Genomic DNA, 23,676 nt, shown 5'->3' on the forward strand with positions numbered 1-23,676 from the left:
CTCTCCACCCCCAAAGCTGTTTTTCATTTATGCCTTATGAATTCCCTCCCATCTCCTTTTCTCTCTCTCTCCCCTTTCCTTCCTTCCCTCCTTCCCTCCCTCCCTCTCTCTTTCTTCTTCCTTCCTTCCTTCCCTCTTTCCCTTCCTCCCTCCCTCACTCCCTTACTCCCACTTTGTCTTGCTTGCTTGCTTTTCTCACTACGTTTCCCAGGCTCGAGGGTAGTGGCACAATCATAGCTCCCTACAACCACCAACTCCCGAGCTCAAGCGATCCTCGTGCCTCAGCCTCTGGAATAGCTGTGAGTACAGGCGTTAAGACACCACGCCAGCTAGGGACCCATATGAAAAAATGCTGAGTGCACCGCTCTCAGTTTTTATTCTGATTATGGCTTTCCTCCACCAAATCTTACCCTTGATATTCCTATTGAGTAAACAACAAATATGAAGCATTTTAGTCAGGGAAAGGCTGAATTTCAATGGCTTCGTGTCATATCTGGAAGAAATCAAAAGAAACGAAAACCAGAACTTGATTCTTGCCAAGCATAATAGAAGGAGACCCTAAGAACTCAACGTCTTGAAGCCATAATGGAAACTTCTTGTGGTTATTATCTGACACTTTTCTAATCTTTTTTCATTTCAAGTCCTACACAGTATTCTAAAGAATCTGTATCCCCCATTAGTACCAAATATCTCCTGCTCAGAGTAGCTCTCCATGCTCTATAGTTCTGACCACTACTACCAGCATGCTCACGGAGAGTCTCAGGAAATGAAAGTTACCTCCTGAAAATTATTACAAAGAGGCCTTTTAGGAAGGGGGTGTAGCTCAGTGGTAGAGCGGATGCTTTGCATGTATGAGGCTTTGGGTTCGATCCCCGGCACCTCCAAGTGATGGTTTTACTCTGGCAGTTTTCTGCCTCCTCACATTTTTCTATCCTATTTCTGCACATATAGAGAGTAAAAAATGTACTCCAATGCATTGCCTTGAACTATCCCCAACCTCTATGCTGTGAGCCTCAACATCACGTAAGGCGATTGCGACAGCAGAAGGAAGACAAAAAAGTAACGAGGGGGAAAGAAGAACGGGATCACAACAGGGGTCTCTCGACCCCAAACAAATACATGCACGGTTCGCGTTCGCTCCCTTTTATTTTTTGTGATGGAGTTTTGCTCTTGTTGCCCAGGCTAGAGTGCAGTGGCGCAATCTCGGCTCACTGCAACCTCTGCCTTCCGTTTTTAAGCGATTCTCCTGCCTCAGCTTGCCAAGTAGCTGGGATTACAGGCGTCCACCACCACGCCCAGCTAATTTTTTTGTATTTTTAGTAGAGACGGGGTTTCACCATGTTGGTCAGGCTGATCTCAAACTGCTGACCTCGTGATCCACCCGCCTCTGCCTCCCAAAGTGCTGGGATTGCAGGCATGAACCACCGCGCCCGGCCCTCCATTTTGTACAATGATTAAAGAGACGCAAAGACGAAGAAGGGAGAAAAATGCCCGTGGGCATCTTTTTTTCTTTTTAGTTATTTTTGTTTTCTAGGCAAAAGAGCAGAGTGAAAGCATCTGTCTGCTGATTTCTCCACCAGTCTCTCCCTGTCGACCTGCACAGGGACACAAGTGCAATCCAATACTGAGACAAGGACTACTGTGGCTCTCTAGTCGCTTGAGATGGGAGTGGCAGGGCGCTGGATGGCCGAACGAAGACTGTCGGGGAATAAGAGGCCTTCAACATGCGAGAAGCAGAAACCAATACGGATCAACATTCCCTACGGATATTCCATAAGACTGATTCATATTCATATTCCTGTATTTCCTCAGTCCCTCCAATATTGCCTGGGAGCTTCTGGTAACAGCAAACGGAGGCCCCATATGAAAAAAACAGGAAAAGGTTTTGTCACAATGGAAAATACATGCAGAGTAAAAGGTAAGTAGATCACAGTTGTGTTGGGCACTTCCTCTGGTCGAAAAAACCAAACAAACATTTCATGTTCTTTCTCGATCCATCTGATTACAACTGTTTTGAGATACATTTTTTGGAGGAAGGTAATACACACATGCCATGTATTTTCTTTTTGTTTCATACTTTTTCTTCTTTAATCTCCTGGTATCCATTGGTTCTCTCCAGGCAAACGGTGGCACGTTAGCCACAGTGGACACTGCACAGGAGAGCAAGCCGGGGGGGATTAGGGTGCTGCAAGCAGAACAATAAATTTCAGACCCAACCTTAGGTCTGTTGAATCAGAACTGCTGAGTATGGGGCTCAGGCTCCTGTGTTTAAATAAGCCCTCAAGTGACTCTGATGCTAAAGTTAGCGAAGCACTGCTCTAGAAGTTTCCAGAGGTCCCAGGGTCAGGCACCTGCTGAGGGGGAAGAGTTGTTCCTGGGGTCCCTTGCCTATTCTCAATCAAAAACTTAAACCACCTAGGAAAGCCAGTGAGGTTTGTAGTTGCATTATGTCAGGGGTGGGGTTGAATTTACCATCTGTTTGTTTTTGTTTTGTTTTGTTTTGTTTTGTTTTTTTGAGAGGGAGTCTTACTCTGTCACCCAGGATGGAGTACAGTGGTGCGATCTCGGCTCACTGCAACCTCCGTCTCCTGGGTTCAAGCGATTCTCCTGCCTCAGTCTCCTGAGTAGCTGGGATAACAGGCGCCTGCCACTATGCCCAGCTAATACAAAAATTTTATTTTTAGTATTTGTACTAAAATACTGAAAATACTAAAATTGTATTTTTAGTAGAGATGGGGTTTTGACATGTTGGTCAGGCTGGTCTCAAACTCCTGACCTCAAATGATCTGCCCACCTCAGCCTCCCAAAGTGCTGGGATTACAGGCATGAGCCATCGCTCCTGGAAAGGAGACCCTTCTTAACAAAATGCTAAACGAATTTCTCTTTGTTGCTCCCAATGTCAAGTTTTTTCCAACAAATCTTATCAAATCTTGTTGAGCAAACATAACCACAAAGTATTTAGCCAGGGAAAAGCTTACTTTTAATATCCTTGCCTCCTAGGGTAAGATATTTCTGAAGGAAATCAGAAAAGCCCCAAATCGAGACTTGATTCTTATTACTCATAAGAGAAGTCTGAAGCTTTAACAATTAATCTGCTTAGAACTGCAATGTAAACTGCACGCAGCTATTACCTGATTTTTATTTCCACTACTTTTCTTCCATCACAAGCCCTATGCAGAAAAAAAAGTGGTAAGTCCATCTTTTACAGTTAATACTAATAACAAGTCATGAAGGATTCAGAGCTTCAGAAAATCAAAGTGCTCTCAGTGAAGAGTTAGGGGTATAGCTTAGTGATGACCAAGTGCTGGCCAAGGGGAAACCATTTCTTATTTTCTGCTTTGTTTTAACCAAACTTTAGTCAGGCCCCTAAACTTCTTCCGTTCTTCTACTGTTCTCCTTGCAGGCTCCTGAACTCTGCTTGCCCAAGCCTGGGTAAGCACTAAAAAGCAGACCCTGCCCCTTATCTGCTTATTCTCCTTGGCTAACCATAAGAGAGATGCTCAGTGTCAGACCCTGCTAGTCCTATCCCCCTTGCTTGCCCTATTTCCTTTAAAAGTTTTGCTAAAGTTTGCTAAAGTTTTGCCTAGCCCTCCCTACCTATAAAAGAAAAGGGTAGGCCTTTTTATCACCCCTGTAATCCCAGCACTTTAGGAGGCCAAGGCGGGTGGATCACAAGGTCAGGAGTTCGAGACCAGCCTGACCAACATGGTGAAGCCCCATCTCTACTAAAAATACAAAAATTAGCCAGGTGTGGTGTTGCGTCTATAATCCCAGCTACTCAGGAGGCTGAGTCAGGAGAATCGCTTGAACCCAGGAGGCAGAAGTTGCAGTGAGCCAAGATCGTGCCATTGCACTCCAGCCTGGGTGACAGAGCAAGACTCCATCTCAAAATAAATAAATAAAAGAAAAGAAGAGTGTTTTCTGTTTGATTTTGAGATGCTTAGATTGCTGAGTGCTCTCCTATTGCAATAGTCTTTTGATATTGTGTCTTCTTGTTTTAACTTGGATTTTTCTTTATATGACAGTGATAGAGGAGCTTGTGTTTTGCATTTTTGAGACCCTGGGTTCAACTCTGTGTACTTTTATTTTTTACTTTTCTCTGACTCACTCCTCAAATCCACTCCTCAAAGAACTATGATTCAACTCTTCCAATTTTCTTTCTTTCATTTCTTCTCTCTCCTCCATTCTCTCTTTCTTCCCCTCTCTCTCTCTTTCTTTTTTCTTTCTTTTTATCTCATTTCTTGATCAAATAAAAAGTAAAAACAGGCCTGGCGTGGTGGTGCACGCCTGTAATCCCAGCACTTCGGGAGACAGAGGCGGGTGGATCAACTGAGGTCAGGAGTTCGAGACTAGCCTGACCAACAAGGTGAAACCCTGTCTCTACTAAATACAAATAATTAGCTGGGCGTGGTGTCACATGCATGTAATCCCAGCTACTTGGGAGGCTGAGGCAGGAGAATTGCTTAAACTCAGGAGGCGGAGGTTGCAGTGAGCCAACATTGCGTCATTGCATTCCAACCTGGGCAAACAAGAGGGAAGAAACTCCATCTCAAAAAAACAAAAAAACAAAAAAAAAACTAAAGACACGACCCAATTAGTTGCCTTTAATGCTCTCCTATTTGCATTTCCTGTTTCCAGCCTCAGCATCACTCAAAGCAAATGATACAGCAGGAGAGAGAAAGAGGAAGAGAAGAACCAGCTTTACAAGATCTCTGGATCATGTTTCCATGCCAACTGTAAAATTCTTTGCCTTGCCCTAGATCAAAAAGATTTTCATCCATGTTTTTTTCCCAAAAGTTTTATACTTTTACATTTTATGTTTACATCCTTGATCCATTTTGAGTTCATTTTTGTATAAGGCATAATGTTGACATTCTTTTAATTTTTTTATTAAAAAATTTTTTTGTTGATAGCTGGGTGTGGTGGCAGGTGCCTGTAATCCCAGCTACTCGGGAGGCTGAGGCAGGAGGATCACTTGAAACCGGGAGGTGGCAGAGATTGCAGTGAGCTGAAATTGTGCCATTGCACTCCAGCCTGGGTGACAAAGCAAGACTCCGTCTCAAAAACAAAAAAACAAAATTTTGAGACAGAGTCTTGTTCTGTAGTCCAGGCTGGAGTGCAGTGGTAGTATCACTGCTCACTGCAGTCTCAACATCTAGGGACCCAGTGACCCTCCCACCTCAGCCTCCCTGAGTATCTGGAACCACAGGCGCAAGACCACTGTGACCAGGTTTATTTTTTTTTCTTTTTTTTTTGGCAGTCAGGATCACCCTTTGTTGCTCAGGCTGATCTGCAACTCCTGGGCTCAAGCAATTCTCCCGCCTCAGTCTTCCAAAGTGGTGTTGAGGCTACAGGCATGAGCCAGGGGGCCCGGACTTGCTTCCTGCCTTTCTTATACAATAATACAAGCATACAACAATGTAATACAATAGTCTTGAAGTCAAGTTGACTGTTTCTTCCCCTTATATTTTTATTCTTAATGATTATTTTAGCTATTCTAATGCCTTTAACTTCCTACATAAATTTTAGAATAAAAATCTTGCTTGGATTTTGATAAGAATTTCATTGAACCTATATGTCAATTTGAGAAGAACTGCCATCTTTACCGTGTTGAGTTTTGCAAACTGTTAACACTGTACATCTCTCCATTTATTTAGTTTTTTTTGTGTGTTTTTGGTTTGTTTAAACTTATTTCATCAGCATTGTGTACATTACATTGTGTAAGTTTCTTTTTTTTTTTAACGGAGTCTTGCTTTATCACCCAGGCTGGAGTGCAATGGTGCAATTCGGCTCACTGCAATCTCTGCTTCCTGGGTTCAAGCAATTCTCCTGCCTCAGCCTCCCGAATAGCTGAGATTACAGGCATCTGCCATCATGCCCGGCTAAGTTTTGTATTTCTGTAGAGATGGGGTTTCACCATGTTGATCAGGCTGGTCTTGAACTCCTGACCTCAGGTGATCCACCTGCCTTGGCCTCCCAAAGTGGTGGGATTGCAGGCTGGAGGCACCACGCCCGCCTTACATTACATTGTGTCTTTTTCAGCATTATTCAGATTTTGTTAGATTTACGTCTAAATATTTCCTTTTTGTCAGAGATTATACAGTTACTGTCTTTTTAAATTTTTTTTTCACGTTACTAAATTCTCTCCCTTAATATGGCAACATTCAGCAGCTTATGCTACTCTTTTATCCTTTGGTTGCCAGTGACAAACAATACAGTAATAATGCCTCTGGTTTCAGTTCCTCTTGGATGACATTTATTAGCTGAGAGAGAGACCTGGAGCTTTAGCTGAAATTTGGCAGCCCAAGAAGTGCATTAACTGCTCCAAAGTATCCCTCATGTTCTAGAAACAATGCTTTCAGTTGACCTTTTGACGAAAGATCCGGTGCATATGCCAAAAGTTTCATTGAGAGGGTATTGACACATAAAACGTTTCCAACAAAGACAACTCTGTTGATTTTCTCATTAACAGCACACTTCCGTGCCACAGAACCGAAGTTATTGGTGATAGTAACTAAAGTAGCTCTTGCCAGATCTTCTTTACTAACAGATTCTCGCTTCTCCTTATAAATCATATTCCTAAAACTAGATGCTACAGTTCAACCTGGCAAACCAAATCTTTCATGATCTCCTCCATAAATATCATGGGTCAGCTTGTCAGCTTGTGTGCTGTCACCTTTGGAATGCCATTTCAAGAGCCTCTTCAAAACTTTCACAGCCAGTCAATAAACTGCATAAACCCAGAAAGGTACCCTCCCCAAGGCTTGTCCCAGTCATTCGTTTATAGATGTCTTTGGAATGGACTGCTAAAATACTGACTCCTGAGCCAATGTTCACTACAAGCAGTGGGTAGGGAACATCCAGGTTAAAAGGCATCTTTTGGCATTGCTGAGGTTCTGAGGCATTAGCTAAATAATAGCACTCCGCATGTCCATTGAAACCAACAGTCTATATACAGCAAGCCCTTTACAAGGCAGTCAAGTTCATCCAGTTTGTGCAGGTGGAGGTTTCCAATTGTGTGAAAATCTTTTTCAAACTTGTAGGCACCACCTCCTGTAGCACATAGCACCATTTGCAATGTTGAGAAGTTTTTATCTCTTCCCATTTGGATAAAAGTAGGCAGGTCCTGGGTTGGAAACCTGTAAAGTGCAAGTTCCCTCTTCGGCCAAAAAGTGTTAAATCTTTCAGTTCAAGGTGTACATCCCTAATGCCGGTGGATCCACATGCTACATTAGAAATCAAATATTTTCGAATACTTTTTAAACTCTCAACTTCTTTTTGTTCTTCCTCTGCTGTGATAGCAATAGGTTCAAAGTACGAGAGGTTTACTAGAGTTCCCCCAATGTCCATGCCAAACCATGGGAAAGAGGGTTTCTTGCCATCTTTGATCTTCATGGCCTCGGCCGGAGGGGCAAGGGACGGCCTCGGGTCCGGAGCACTGAGAGCAGAGGCTGCAACTTCGGAGGTGGCCGGGCCGCTAGATGAGGCCCGGAGGGTTCCTCCCCTCAGGCTGGGCGGGGCGGCAGCGCCTGAGGGGATGCCCTGAGCAAGCTTGGGAAGGCTGACTGCCTGGTGGCTCCGGCCCCCGCCCACACACAAACACGCAGCCGCTCCAGACAAAAGGCCCTGGTCCCGGGAGCCGCCACCGCCGCCCTAAAAAATGTATTTTCTAATTATGTTTACTTGACACATAATAATTGCACATATTTGTGAGGCACAGAGAGGTGTTTTGATGCGTACAATGTGTAATAATTAAATATGGGGAATTAGCAAATCCATCGCCTCAGATATTTCTCATTTCTTTGCATTGGGAATATTCCAAATTTTCTCTTCTAGCTATTAGGAAATACATGGTATTACATTTTAAATTTCACTATCCACATGTTCATTGCCGTTATTTGGAGATATAATTTATTTCTGTAGACTTTTATCCTGTGACCTTGCTGTATTACATTTTTAGTTCTAAGAGGTCTCCTTCCCTCCCCCCATAGAGGTTTTTGTTTGTTTTTTTGTTAGTTTTTTGTGAGACAGGGTCTCATTCTTCGCCCAGGCTGGAGTGCAGTGGTGCCATCTCTGCTCATTGCAACCTCTGTCTCCCGGGTTCAAGTGATTCTCATGCTTCACCCTTCCAGGTAGCTGGGATTACAGGCATGCGCCACCATGGTTGGTTAATTTTTGACTTTTTAATAGAGATGGGGTTTTGCCATGTTGGCCATGGCTGGTCTGGAACTCCTGGCCTCAAATGATCCGCCCACCTCAGCCTCCCAAAGTGCTGGGATTACAGGTGTGGGCCACCACGCCCAGCCTCCCTTATGCTTTTGACGTCGGCTGAGTCTACAGTGATATCCTCTTTTTATTCCTGATGTTGGTAAACTGTGTCATCTCTCTGCTGAAAATTTCTATCTTGCTAGAGTTCTTCTTTTATTGATCCTTGAAAGGAACTAGCTTTTTGTTTGTTTTTCTATTTTTTGTATGTGTGCGGGTGTTCCATTTCATTGATTTCTGCTTTTATTTTTTATTATTTCCTTTCTTCTATTTGCTTTCGGTTATTTTGCTCTTTTTCCCACCTGGTTTCTTCAAGTAAGAGTTTAGAGGACTGATTTGGGACTTTTTTCTTTTCTAATGTGTGCACTTAGTGCTGTGTATTTCTCTCTCAGCACTCCTTTAGGATGTCTCGGAATTTTTAATATATTGTATTTTCAGTTTTATTCAGGTTAACTTATTTTTTGATGTCTACTAAGGCTTTCTCTTTGTTTTATGAACTGTTTAGTAGTGTGTTGTTCATTTTCCAAGCATTTGGATATTTTTCTGTCATCTTTTTGTGACTGATTTTTAGTTTAATTTCATTGCGGTCAGGGATCATACCATATTAGTTAATTCTTTTAAATTTGTTGAGGTTTGTTTTATGGCCCAGGATATGTTTTACCTTGACCTATATTCTGTGTGGATTTGACAAGTGTGTTCTGCTCTTCTTGTGTGGACTGTTTTATAAATGTTAACTGAATTCTGGTGGCTGAAGACGATTTTGAGTTTTCAACATTTTTTTTTTTTTTTGAGACGGAGTCTCACTCTGTTGCCCAGGCTGGAATGCAGTGCTGCGATCTCGGCTCACTGCAAGCTCTGCCTCCTGGTTTCACGCCATTCTCCTGCCTCAGCCTCCTGAGTAGCTGGGTCTACAGGCGCCCGCCACCACGCCTGGCTAATTTTTTTGTATTTTTTAGTAGAGACTGTGTTTCATCATGTTAGCCAGGATGATCTTGATCTCCTGACCTCATGATTTGCCTGCCTCAGATTCCCAAAGTGCTGGGATTACAGGCGTGAGCCACCACACCCTGCCTAGTTCTTCAACATTCTTGCTGATTTTGTTTAGTTGTTCTATCAATCATTATGAGGGAAGTTTTGAAGTCTCCAAAGTAATTGTGGATTTGTCTATTTTTTTTAAAGTTAACTATTTTTTTCTCTTTACATATGTTGCAGCTCTGCTGTTTGGTGGATACATATTTAGGATTGTTATGCCTTCTATTTCTTTCCCTGGCTCTGTCTCTTCTTTCTTTTTCTTCTTTATTTATGCAAGAAAGAACAAATTTACTATTACTTTCCCTACCAAAGCAGTCTCTCATCACTTCCTGACTCTGAGAATTAAATTCTGTTTCCTTCAGATGTCCTTAGTTGATTGACTTACAAACAGGGATTGTAAGCAGGAAAATAGAATAAAACACCTGTTAGATTTGAATACAAATTGAGAAATTTGTATCTTTGTCCCTCCCTGGAAACATTTAAAATGGAATGGGAACCACCTGAGAAGCACATATTGTCCACATCTTGGGATCATTTCTGAATATCTTGCCTCTTCAACCAAACAATCAGCAACAGTGGAATATGCCAAGACCAGCTCGGTCAGGGAGACCCTAACCCAGAGGTGCTACAGGAATTAAAGACACACACAGAAATATAGAGATGTGAAGTGGGAAATCAGGGGTCTCACAGCCTTCAGAGCTGAGAGCCCTGAACAGAGATTTACCCACATATTTATTAACAGCAAACCAGTTATTAGCATTGTTTCTATAGATATTAAATTAACTAAAAGTATACCTTATGGGCAACGAAGGCATGGGCCGAATTAAAGGAATAGGTTGGGCTAGTTAACTGCAGCAGGAGCATGTCCTTAAGGCACAAATCACTCATGCTATTTTTTGTGGCTTAAGAATGCCTTTAAGCGATTTTCCACCCTGGGTGGGCCAGGTGTTCCTTGCCCTCATTCCCGTAAACCTACAACCTTCCAGCTTGGGCATTAGGGCCATTATGAACATGTTACAGTGCTGCAGAGATTTGGTTTATGGCCAGTTTTGGGGCCAGTTTATGGCCATATTTTGGGGAGCTTGCTCCCAACAGGAATATATATATATATATATATATATATATATATATATATATATATATATATACACACACCCCCCCACACACACACATATACATAAGTATGTATATATATACATACTTTGAGATATATATCTCAAAGATTATTTCTATAAACTGTTTGATAATGATTTTCACACATTATATATTTTTAATCCCTAAATTCATCAATGTGTATTTCTTAAAACAAGATCAATTCCTTAACACAGCACAGTTATCAAATTCAGTAAACTTAACATTGATAAAATAGTATTATCTAATATACAATCTTTAAAAATTTAACTAATTGTATCAATACAATCTTTTACAGAAATTTCTCTCCCAAGCTAGGATCCATTTCACAGACACATATGAATCTAATTGTCTTGACTCTTTAGTCTCCTTTAATTTAGAACAGTTGCTCAATCGTGTCTTTCACAACATTGATGTTTTTGAAGAGTATATGCCAGTGGTTTTGTGGAATATTTCTTATTTGTGCTACTCATGATAAGATTAAGGTTATGGAAACTTGGAGAAATGTCACAAAAATCATGTTATCCTCTATCACACCAAGAGGCATGTGATGTCAGTTTTCCCCATTATTAGTGAAGTTAGCTTTGATCATTTGGTTAAGTTTGTAGCTGCTATTTCTTCCCTGCAAAAGTATCATCTTCCTCATTGTAATCAATAAGTAAGCTCTAGGTAAATACTCTGAGACTATATAAATATCCTGATCCTCATCAAAATTTTACCTATACTTTTAGTATTGACTTATAAATTATGCCTGCACTTATCAGCATTCTGATGGTGTCCAGATTTTGTAATTTTCTAATGGGGATTTTCAAATTTTATCCTTCCTTCCACATTTATTAGCTGGCATACCACTGTAAGGAAAATCTTCCCATCTTCCATATTTATTTATTTAAGTTCCCAAGATTGATAATCATTTATTGTCATCATTAATGTTCAAAGTGTGTCAGATTTGGTCAATGAGATTCCCTTCAAGCCCAGTTCTGTGTTCTTTTCAATCATCCCCAACATTCTGGCACAGCAAGATATCTTAGGTTCACCTTGTAGTTTCCCTGGCCCAGTCCTGGAGTCAGTGTAGTTGACACTAGTAGCTACTTTCTATTAGTATCTCTGGTGCCTTTTAGTAGGGAATGGTATTTGAAAATCAAAATTTATTATCTTTGTTCATTGTTTCTGAGGTATTTCTTCTAGACCTAGTTAGCAGACAGATCTGCAGGGAAATTTTACTTTTTTTTGTTTTTTGAGAAAAGGCTAAGTCGCCCAGGCTGGAGTTCGGTGGTGGGATCTTGGCTCACTGCAACATCTGCCTCCCAAGTTCAAGCGATTCTCCTGCCTCAGGCTTCCAAGTAGCTGGGACTACAGGCACACACCACCACATCTGGCTAATTTTTGTATTTTTAGTAGAGATGGGGTTTCACCATGTTGGCCAGGCTGTTCTCGAACTCCTGACCTCAAGGGAGCTGCCCGTCTCAGCCTCCCAAAGTGTTGGGATTACAAGCGTGAGCCACCATGCCCAGCCTATAAAATTACATATGTATAATTTCATACTGATGCCTCCAATTCCCATCAACACCAACAGGACTATTCTTTACCTTCTTTCTCTTACAGTGACAGTCTGGTTCCAACAACACACCTGCTCACACACACTCATTTTCCCAATCCTGAAATTCACACAAAATCTCAGAATTCTTACAGCCCTAGCTCTACAAAAATAACCCTGATACAGAGTTCAAGATTTGTTTGCAATTCTTTTTAATCTTACAATTAGAACAACAAACTGTATAAACCATTTTCATAGATCAGTTCTTTCCTTTTCAGTTGGATTATGTTATTGTTTCACAATGCAATTTTAGTTTGCCTCTATTTGTATTCAATTTTAGGGTATTTTCACACACACTTGAGTCAGGTTTATTTTTTGACTATATGAAACACCAACATGCTTCCAAGAGTCAAAAGATTACAGAAAATTATGATCAGAAAATTTGCAAGAGAATGTCGTATACCGGGACACACTCAAATGATAAAATGGAAGTATGCTCCAGGAAGTCTAACATGATGGAGAGCCCACCTTGGGGTGAGTTGATCTTGGGCTGACCACAAATCAGGAACAGTGCCTTTATTTTTACCACTAAGCTACCTTTTGTTGTTGTTCTTGTTGTGTTTTGAGACGGAGTCTCGCTCTGTCACCCAGGCTGGAGTGCAGTGGCGTGATCTCGGCTCACTGCAACCTCTGCCTCCCGGGTTTAAGCCGTTCTGTACTTCAGCCTCCCAAGTAGCTGGGATTACAGGCGCCTGCCACCATGCCTGGCTAATTTTCATATTTTCAGTAGAGACAGGGTTTCACCATCTTGTCCAGGCTCGTCTTGAACTCCTGACCTCGTGATCCACCCGCCTCAGCCTCCCAAAGTTCTGATTACAGGCATAAACCGCTGCGCCGGGCCAAGCCACCTTTCTTTTGGTATAGCCGTGCCTAAAAGAGGAAGCGCTTCGTGTAGGGAATTAACAGCAGAATTGGAAACATCGTGATTATCCTGACACAGAGGGCAGGCTCAGATATTGGCGGTCACCAAAGGGTTTTCTGAAGGATCTAGGTTGCCGAGAGGGTAGAGCTCAGTGGTAGAGCATGCACGAGGCCCTAGGCTCAATCCCCAGTACCTCCAGGTTTTGTTTTCTTCCCCGGGACACCAGTAAGAAGCGGTCCATGATATTCCCCAACTTTGGAATTTTCTGTCAAGATGAATTGTGTTGGCCTCTGCATTTCTCTCTCATACACAGAGGTGACTCGTGTTTATTCACTTGAGGTTATTTGCTGCTTAGGATTATCCACCTATTCTTTCTAAGCAGTCCCATCAATCACTAACATGGACCACGCATGGGGGAAGCAAGTAGTATTTCTGGCCATCCAGCCTATTTCTAGCTGTAAATGAAATCATCAGAAACCATAGAACTGTGTGGCCCAAGTCTGATTTCAGATTGGAAGCTAAAAGGCTCAAGTCCTTTTCTGTTTCCTTTTCTAACTCCCCCTAACCAGGTTGCAGAAGCCCTACAAGCTTTCACTAAAAGATTACACTGCCAGGGGTTGACGATTTGATGTGCTGGTGGTCATTTTTTCCATTGGAGATCCGCAAACTCTGAAACTTAAACGATTTAACTACAAACACACAGCAAATGATGAAAAGATAGCAGTCACCTCAGCCGAAATTTGGTGGAAATAAAAAGTACTTCTCTGGGTCCTCTGAGGAAGCTTCTGGTGTGAGATGCAAACACTCTGAACTCCAGGGACCAAGGTCAGTCAGTATAGGAGAAAGCTCATTTTGTTGTTTTACATAAATAAAAGTAATGAACGCTTATTCTTCCAATCCCAAAGGATCCTTTTGTACCTCACTGTACTTACTCTCCAGGATTGACCTCCTTCTAAGCTAGGGAACAACCCATACCTCCAGATTAGAGCTCTTTGTGGTATCACTGTGCTAAGCAGAAATCCACAGGGAAATACTCTGCAAGCATGTTAATACTATCTTGTTGAAAGAAAATCTGCTTTTATTTTCAGCTCTATTTCATGCCAAGGTTACTCAACACCCAGAAGGCAGAACAGCGACCTCTCTCTCTCCATCTGCAGAAGCCAAGCAAGCGTGTGGGCCTCCGTATGCATCCTTTCTTTTATTCACTTTCTAAATGCTGTAACGGCTACCATCTACCAGGTGGTCACAAACCATCTCTAAAGTCAATCTGAGGTTAACCCACTCGGCTTGTGAGGGATTCACCTATACTGCTTCTGCACCTGTAATATGACTAAGGAGACGGTGGCTGCACACGTAGTTAACACCGATTGTACTGTGACTCCGCCTTTCCGCAGCAGCTCTCCGGCTCTTTAGAGTCCTTTTGAGCCAAGCTGGACGTGAGGCATAAGGGAGCTCTTTGCAAACGCCAGGAGGTATTTCTTCAGGGTGAAGTTAACTTTCAATCGGCTTCATTCTAAGAGAAATATGTGAAGCAAACAAACGGGAACTTTTTTTCTCATCTTTTGCATTTCAAGCAAAAACTAATAAAATTAGATGTTTCCACCGTCATGCTCAGTCTCAAAGCTGCCAGCAGATCCCGCTTCTAACTTTTAACACAGGCACGCAGGAAATCGGGAAATCCCTGCAGTTCCCTCAGAAGCTACAGTATCAGCAGTTCCTGAAGCGCAAACCAAAACCCAATATCATGTACTCCTCCAAAGAGCTCAGCCGGTCTGTTGAGGGACGGAAACAGCGGCGAGGTGCTCTGGAAGCCGTGACAGCCTGGCCGAAATGAACCAGGTCCCTCCTGGTCGAGCCTACCTCCCTAGGGACAAGAAACGTACCTCTCTTCCCTCATATCCAGAGGAAGCAATGGAGGAATGTGGCGCTTAGACTCACTCTACTATCCAGTCCATCGAAGTCCTAATAATCTTCAGGATGCGACAGAGCGAGACTCCGTCTCAAAAAAACAAAACAAAACAACCCTAAGGAAAAGAGAGAATGTACTGGAGGATAGGAAGTATCTAGGAGAACCTTCTCTTTTTTTTTTTTTCTTGTATTTAAATTTAAGCCTTCATTTATATAAAATAAAATGCATGAAACCTATTCAGCTTATGGCTTACTATATATATAACCAAAACTCAGACCAAGATACTGAATTTTTCAGCAACCAACAGCTGCCTTTTGTCTCATTTCAATTATCCTAACTCTGACCTCCACCTCCATAGATTACTTTTCTTGTGTTTTAAATGGGATCATATGAAATGATGGTAGTCTATTTGGGGCTGCTACAAAATCACTCAAGACTGATAAATTATAACGAACAAAAACTTATTTCCTTCCTTCCTTCCTTCCTCTCTGTCTCTCTTTCTTCCTTCCTTCCTTCCTTCCTTCCTTCCTTCCTTCCTTCCTTCCTTCCTTCCTTCCTTTCTTTCTTTCTTTCTTTCTTTCTTTCTTTCTTTCTTTCTTTCTTTCTTTCTTTCTTTCTTTCTTTCTTTCTTTCTTTCCTTCTTCTTGACAGAGTTTCACTCTTGTTGCCCAGGCTGGAATACAGTGGCATGATCTTGGCTCACTGCAACCTCTGCCTCCTGGGTTCAAGCAATTCTCCTGTCTCAGCTTCCTGGGTAGCTGGGATTACAAGCGAGTGCCACCACGCCTGGCTAATTTTTCTGTATTTTTGGTAGAGATGGGGTTTCACCATGTTTGCCAGGCTGGTCTTGAACTCCTGACCTCATCCTGGCCACATCCACTGTGGCCTCCCAAAACGCTGTGCTTACAGGAGAGGGTCATGGCACCCGGCCCAGAAACTTATTTTCTCACAGTTCTGGAGTCTGAGAAGTCCAAGATCAAGGCACTGGCTCTGGTGTCTGGTGATGGCCTTTTTGTTGTGTCCTCACATGGCAGAAAACTGAGGGCAATAGAGAGATGAACTTTCTTTGTCAAGTCTTATTATAAGGGTACCTAATATTATTCATGAGGAAGGAACCCTCATGGCTTAATCTTCTTAAAGGCTCTATCTCTCAATAATTATCACATGGCGACACCCAAGCTTTGGAGGGGACACTTTCAAACCATAGAAAATCTGTACTCATGTGAGTATGGATTCTTTCACTCAATTTTTGTAAAAAAAAATTAGATTCATTTTCTATATATTGTTGCTAGTAGCAGTAGTTATTTTCTATTGCTCTGGAGTATTCCATTATCTGAATACTGTACATCATGATTCGTTAATTCGTTTTACTGTCCAAGTACATTTGCAGCACCCCTAGTTTTTGGTTGAAATGTCTAATGCCGCTGTAAGTGTTTCGATACATGTCCTTCAAGGGAAATGCTCATGCACTTCTCTTGGGTATAAATGTAACTGTCTAGTTTTGGGGTCATAGGTGTATATATATATATATATATATATATATATATATATATATATATATATATGTATATATTTAGTTTTAGTTGATATTTTCAGATAGTTTCCCAGTGTAGATATAGCAGTTTACAGTCTCATCAGCCATGTATGCATGTTCCAATTGCTTCACATACTCAGCAACACTTGATATTATCCACTTTTTAGGTTAAATGATTCCGATGAAGAGCAGTATTATTTTGTGTGTGGTTTTTTTGTTTGTTTTTGTTTGTTTGTTTATTTTTTGATGGTGTCTTGCTCTGCTGCCCAGGCTGGAGTGCAGTGGCACAATCTCGGCTCACTGTAGCCTTTGCCTCCCAGGATCAAGAGATTTTCATGATATGATATTCTCATGATAATCTCATGAGATACTCAGCCTCCTGAGTAGTTGGGACTACAGGGGCATGTGGCTGTCTAAATTTTTGTAGTTGTAGTAGAGACCAGGTTGGCCAGGCTGGTCTTGAACTCCTGGCCTCAGGTGATCCACCCGACTTGACCTTCCAAAGTGCTGGGAGTATAGGTGTGAGCCACCGTGCCCAGCTTTGTTGTGTTTTTAATTTGCATTTCCTTTATAGCAAAAGATGTCGAGCGTATTTTATATTACTCAATAGCAATTTTTTGTGAAGTGCATATTAATTTGCTCTTTCTTATTGAAGTTTTAGTCTTTTTAACATATTCCAGATAAAGATCCTTAGTAAAATATAATAATTGAAATATCTTCTCCTAGAATGTGGCTTATCATCTGTTCTTAAGCAGGATGGGGCTTGAAAAACTTTGTAAGCAGATGAAAGAGAAGAAATGGAGACAGACAGGTTGAAGACCCCAGAGAAAGTTTGAAAGTTCCATCTGGACATCTTACCTGTTGACTGTGGGAGAAAATGCCCCGAGGAAGTTTGCTGGAGAGGAAACCTCAGAATAAAACTGATGGGATGAAATGTTCTAGAAGCAGAAACAGTGTGATTTGGTCTGTGATTCTCTTACATTTCTTACATGACGGGTTAATGGGTGCAGCATACCAACATGGCACATGTATACATATGTAACAACACCTGCTGGGATTACAGATGTGAGCCACCATGCCTGACTTTAATTCTTTCTTGTATACATACGAAATTGACATTTGTGTATGATGTGAGGTAGGAGTCAAGACTGACTCTTTTTTTTTTTTTTTTGAAAAGAAAAATTACAACACATGGACACAGGAAGGGGAACATCAAAAAAAATGTTAATAATATTTTTAAGCCAGGCCCACACCTGTGGGGTGTGATGTGGGGTGGGGGCAGGGGGGAGGGATAGCATTAGGAGATATACCTAGTGAGAAGAGAAGTTTAGAGAAAAAAGAATAAAAAGAAATGAACAAAGCATCCAAGAAATATGGGACTATGTGAAAAGACTAAATCTACGTCTGATTGGTGTACCTGAAAGTGACTGGGAGAATGGAACCAAGTTGGAAAACACTCTGCAGGATAGTATCCAGGAGATCTTTCCCAATCTAGCAAGGCAGGCCAACATTCAAATTCAGGAAATACAGAGAACACCACAAAGATACTCCTCGAGAAGAGCAACTCCAAGACACATAATTGTCAGATTCACCAAAGTTGAAATGAAGGAAAAAATGTTAAGGGCAGCCAGAGAGAAAGGTCGGGTTACCCACAAAGGGAAGCCCATCAGACTAACAGCTGATCTGTCAGCAGAAACTCTACAAGCCAGAAGAGAGTGGGGGCCAATATTCAACATTCTTGAAGAAAAGAATTTTCAACCCAGAATTTCATATCCAGCCAAACTAAGCTTCATATGTGAAGGAGAAATAAAATACTTTACAGACAAGCAAATGCTTAGAGATCTTGCTACCACCAGGCCTGCCCTAAAAGAGCTCCTGAAGCAAGCACTAAACATGAAAAGGAACAACCAGTACAAGCCACTGCAAAAACATGCCAAATTGTAAAGACTATCAAGGCTAGGAAGAAACTGCAGCCACTAATGAGCAAAATAACCAGCTAACATCATAATAACAGGATCAAATTAACACATAACAATATTAACCTTAAATTTAAATGGGCTAAATGCTCCAATTAAAAGACATAGACTGGCAAATTGGATAAAGAGTCAAGACCCATTAGTGTGCTGTATTCAGGAAACCGATCTCATGTGCAGAGACACACATAGGCTCAAAATAAAGGGATGGAGGAAGATCTACCAAGCAAATGGAAAACAAAAAATGGGAGGGGTTGCAATCCTAGTCTCTGATAAAACAGACTTTAAGCCAACAAAGATCAAAAGAGACAAGGTCATTACATAATGGTAAAGGGATCAATTCAACAAGAAGAGCTAACTATCCTAAATATACATGCACCCAATACAGGAGCACCCAAATTCATAAAGCAAGTCCTTAGAGACATACAAAGAGACTTAGACTCCCACACAATAATAATGGGAGACTTTAACACCCCACTGTCAATATTAGACAGATCGAGACAGAAAGTTAACAGGGATATCCAAGAATTGAACTCAACTCTGCACCAAGCAGACCTAATAGACATCTACAGAACTCTCCACCCCAAATCCACAGAATATACATTCTTTTCAGCACCACACTACACCTATTCCAAAATTGACCACATAGTTGGAAGTAAAGCACTCCTCAGCAAATGTAAAACGACATAAATTATAACAAACTGTCTCTCGGGCCACAGTGCAATCAAACTAGAACTCAGGATTAAGAAATTCACTCAAAACTGCTCAACTACATGGAAACTGAACAACCTGCCCCTGAATGACTACTGGGTACATAACAAAATGAAGGCAGAAATAAAGATGTTCTTTGAAACCAATGAGTACAAAGGCACAACATACCAGAATCTCTGGGACACATTCAAAGCAGTGTGTAGAGGGAAATTTATAGCACCAAATGCCCACAAGAGAAAGCAGGAAAGATCTAAAATTTACACCCTAACATCACAATTAAAAGAACTAGAGAAGCAAGAGCAAACACATTCAAAAACTAGCAGAAGGCAAGAAATAACTAAGATCAGAGCAGAACTGCAGGAAATAGAGACACAAAAAACCCTTCAAAAAATCAATGAATCCAGGAGCTGGTTTTTTGAAAAGATCAACAAAACTGATAGACCACGAGCAAGACTAATAAAGAAGAAAAGAGAGAAGAATCAAATAGACGCAATAAAAAATGATAAATGGGATATCACCACTGATACCACAGAAATACAAACTACCATCAGAGAATACTATAAACACCTCTACACAAATAAACTAGAAAATCTAGAAGAAACGGATAAATTCCTCAACACATACACCCTCCCAAGACTAAACCAGGAAGAAGTTGCATCTCTGAATAGACCAATAATAGGCTCTGAAATTGAGGCAATAATTAATATTTTACCAACCAAAACAATTCCAGGACCAGATGGATTCACAGCCGAATTCTACCAGAGGTACAAGGAGGAGCTGGTACCATTCCTTCTGAAACTATTACAATCAATAGAAAAAGAAAGAATCCTCCCTAACTCATTTTATGAGGCCAGCATCATCCTGATACCAAAGCCAGGCAGAGACACAACTAAAAAAGAGAATTTTAGACCAATATCCTTGATGAACATTGATGCAAAAATCCTCAATAAAATACTGGCAAACCAAATCCAGCAGCACATCAAAAAGCTTATCCACCATGATCAAGTAGGCTTCATCCCTGAGATGCAAGGCTGGTTCAACATATGAAAATCAACAAACGTAATCCAGCATATAAACGGAACCAAAGACAAAAACCACATGATCATCTCAATAGATGCAGAAAAGACCTTTGACAAAATTCAACAACGCTTCATGCTAAAAACTCTCAATAAATTAGTTATTGATGGGACGTATCTCAAAATAATAAGAGCTATCTATGACAAACCCACAGCCAATATCATACTGAATGGGCAAAAACTGGAAGTATTCCCTTTGAAAACTGGCACAAGATAGGGATGCCCTCTCTCACCATTCCTATTCAACATAGCATTGGAAATTCTGGCCAGGGCAATCAGGCAGGAGAAGGAAATAAATGGTGTTCAATTAGGAAAAGAGGAAGTCAAATTGTTCCTGTTTGCAGATGACATGATTTTATATCTAGACAACCCCATCATCTCAGCCCAAAATCTCCTTAAGCTGATAAGCAACTTCAGCAAAGTTTCAGGATACAAAATCAATGTGCAAAAATCACAAGCATTCTTATACACCAATAATAGACAAACAGAGAGCCAAATCATGAGTGAACTCCCATTCACAATTGCTTCAAAGAGAATAAAATACCTAGGAATCCAAATTACAAGGGATGTGAAGGACGTCTTCAAGAAGAACTACAAGCCACTGCTCAATGAAATAGAAGAGGATACAAACAAATGGAAGAACATTCCATGCTCATGGGTAGGAAGAATCAATATCATGAAAATGGCCATACTGCCCCAGGTAATTCATAGATTCAATGCCATCCCCATCAAGCTTCAAATGACTTTCCTCACAGAATTGGAAAAAACTACTTTAAAGTTCATATGGAACCGAAAAAGAACCCACATTGCAAAGTCAATCCTAAGCCAAAAGAACAAAGCTGGAGGCACCACGCTACCTGACTTCAAACTATACTACAAGGCTACAATAACCAAAACAGCATGGTACTGGTAACAAAACAGAGATATAGACCAATGGAACAGAACGGAGCCCCCAGAAATAATGCCACATATCTACAACTATCTGATCTTTGACAAACCTGACAAAAACAAGAAACGGGGAAAGGAGTCCCTATTTAATAAATGGTGCTGGGAAAACTGGCTAGCCATATGTAGAAAGCTGAAACTGGATCCCTTCCTTACACCTTATACAAAAATTAATTCAAGATGGATTAAAGACTTACATGTTAGACCTAAAACCATAAAAACCCTAGAAGAAAACCTAGGAAATACCATTCAGGACATAGGCATGCGCAAGGACTTCATGTCTAAAACACCAAAAGCAATGGCAACAAAAGCCAAAATTGACAAATGGGATATAACTAAACTAAAGAGCTTCTGCACAGCACAAGAAACTACCATCAGAGTGAATAGGCAACCTACAGAATGGGAGAAAATTTTTGCAACCTACTCATCTGACAAAGGGCTAATAGCCAGAATCTACAATGAACTCAAACAAATTTTCAAGAAAACACAACCCCATTAAAAAGTGGGTGAAGGATATGAACAGACAGTTCTTAAAAGAAGGCTTTTGTGCAGCCCAAAAACATGAAAAAATGCTCATCATCACTGTCCATGAGAGAAATGCAATTCAAAACCACAATGAGATACCATCTCACACCAGTTAGAATAGTGATCATTAAAAAGTCAGGAAACAACAGGTGCTGGAGAGGGTGTGGAGAAATAGGAACACTTTTACTACTGGAAACTAGTAGTAAACTAGTTCAACCATTGTGGAAGTCAGTGTGGCAATTCCTCAGGGACCTAGAACTAGAAATACCATTTGACCCAGCCATCCCATTACTGGTTATACATCCAAAGGATTATAAATCATGCTGCTATAAAGACACATGCACACGTATGTTTATTGCAGCACTACTCACAATAGCAAAGACTTGGAACCAACCCAAATGTCCAACAACGATAGACTGGATTAAGAAAATGTGGCACATATACACCATGGAATACCATGCAGCCATGAAAAATGGTGAGTTCATGTCTTTTGTAGGGACATGAATGAAGCTGGAAACCATCATTCTTAGCAAACTATTGCAAGGACAAAAAACCAAACACCGCATGTTCTCACTCATAGGGAGGAATTGAGCATTGAGAACACATGGACACAGGAAGGGGAACATCACACACCAGGGTGTGTTGTCGGGTGGGGGGAGGGGGGAGGGACAGCATTAGGAGATATACCTAAGGCTAAATGATGAGTTACTGGGTGCAGCACACCAACATGTCACATGTATACATATGTAACAAACCTGCACGTTGTGCGCATGTACCCTAAAACTTAAAGTATAAAAATAATAAAAAAAGCAATTATAGGAAAGTAGACAGAACAAAACAAATACCTATAATTCTATCACTTAAAGACAAAACAAAAGAAAGATGCTACTAGGCAGTAGGAATTTTTCAGTTCCTATGGGCCACCATCATATGTGCAGTCCCTTGTTGACTGAAATGTCATATGTAGTGCACAGCTGTATTACAAAACCATTTAAAATAATGTGCATATGTAGCTAGGTGTTATCTACCATTAGATGATAATCCTAAAGGATCAACTATATAAATATGAAAGACAAGTTCTCAAAGTAGCTATAGTGTTTTCCATAGTGGTTAACATGCCTTATAATGGAATAGAAAAATGTCCCTTCTTAAATATTTAAAATACAAGTTTCTGTTTGAGGTAAGTCTCAATATATGAACAAAAGGAAGGCTTTTTATCTCTTTTTAGCAAAATGTTTATTGAGCAACTTTGGCACAAAAATGTAAGGATCCGTCACAGTGAATATTGTTCATAATATCCTAATTCACTTTAAACTCATTAACGATGAACTTTTTAACTCAGTAAAAGAAACACATACACAAAGCTACTGATAATCTTGTATGTTAAAAGAAAATACTATCAGTATATATTTTTTGTTAAATATATGTACTTATTCAATATATTTTTTAAACAGTTGTGATGTTGTAGATATAAGGAATTGTTTATTTGTTCCCATGTCTCAAATATAAGGCTATTTAAAGTAGTGCTGATGGATGCAGGTAAGATAATTCAGAGAAAAATAGTAAACTTTACAATATCATTAAGTTTTTTCCTGCATATACAAAATTCTACTGTGTGGATACGTGAATTATACTATATCCCAGGTGAAACAAAAATAGTAGAATTCTACTGGAAATATGTCGCTTAAAGAGAGGAATGATTACCATACTTTGCCTATGCAAATAAAAAAAGAAATGTTTGCATTGCTAAAAAGCAAATTTCCCCAGGAGCTAACATAATATTTTATTTTATGTTAACAATAAGTAGGAAAACAAACATTTTAGAAGACCAAGATAACTGGGGAATGGCTGTACTTGGAATAGATATTTGATATGATTTGGTAAATTAGATTGTTACTACTTCATTGAAGAACACAAACTGAATCTGAAAGAAATCACTTAGAAGTTTTATCTATTGATTGTATCTTACATTGTCTTGAAAATGTTAGCAATTTCAAAAAATATTTTATTAAATTTTTCTTTAAAAATTATTAACAACTTATGGTGCTTTAGCTGATGTAAGGTGCTTTTCCTCATAGCTCAGTACATATCCATGAATAACTGAAAAGAAAGACTA

The 23,676-nt window shown here is 40.5% G+C and overlaps 1 non-coding gene and 1 pseudogene across 1 annotated transcript; one reads left to right on the forward strand and one right to left on the reverse strand.

Moving 5' to 3' along the window:
* The first annotated feature begins 812 nt into the window (after positions 1-812).
* TRNAA-UGC (transfer RNA alanine (anticodon UGC)) lies at positions 813-884 on the forward strand. Its single transcript has one exon. It is a non-coding gene; the product is annotated as a tRNA-Ala (tRNA).
* A 2,970-nt stretch (positions 885-3,854) lies between these two features.
* LOC117975148 (pantothenate kinase 3-like) lies at positions 3,855-10,034 on the reverse strand (annotated as a pseudogene).
* Between the last annotated feature and the right edge of the window lie 13,642 nt (positions 10,035-23,676).

Source organism: Pan paniscus, chromosome 9 (assembly GCF_029289425.2).
Source record: "Pan paniscus chromosome 9, NHGRI_mPanPan1-v2.0_pri, whole genome shotgun sequence".
Classification (NCBI taxonomy): Eukaryota; Metazoa; Chordata; class Mammalia; order Primates; family Hominidae; genus Pan; species Pan paniscus.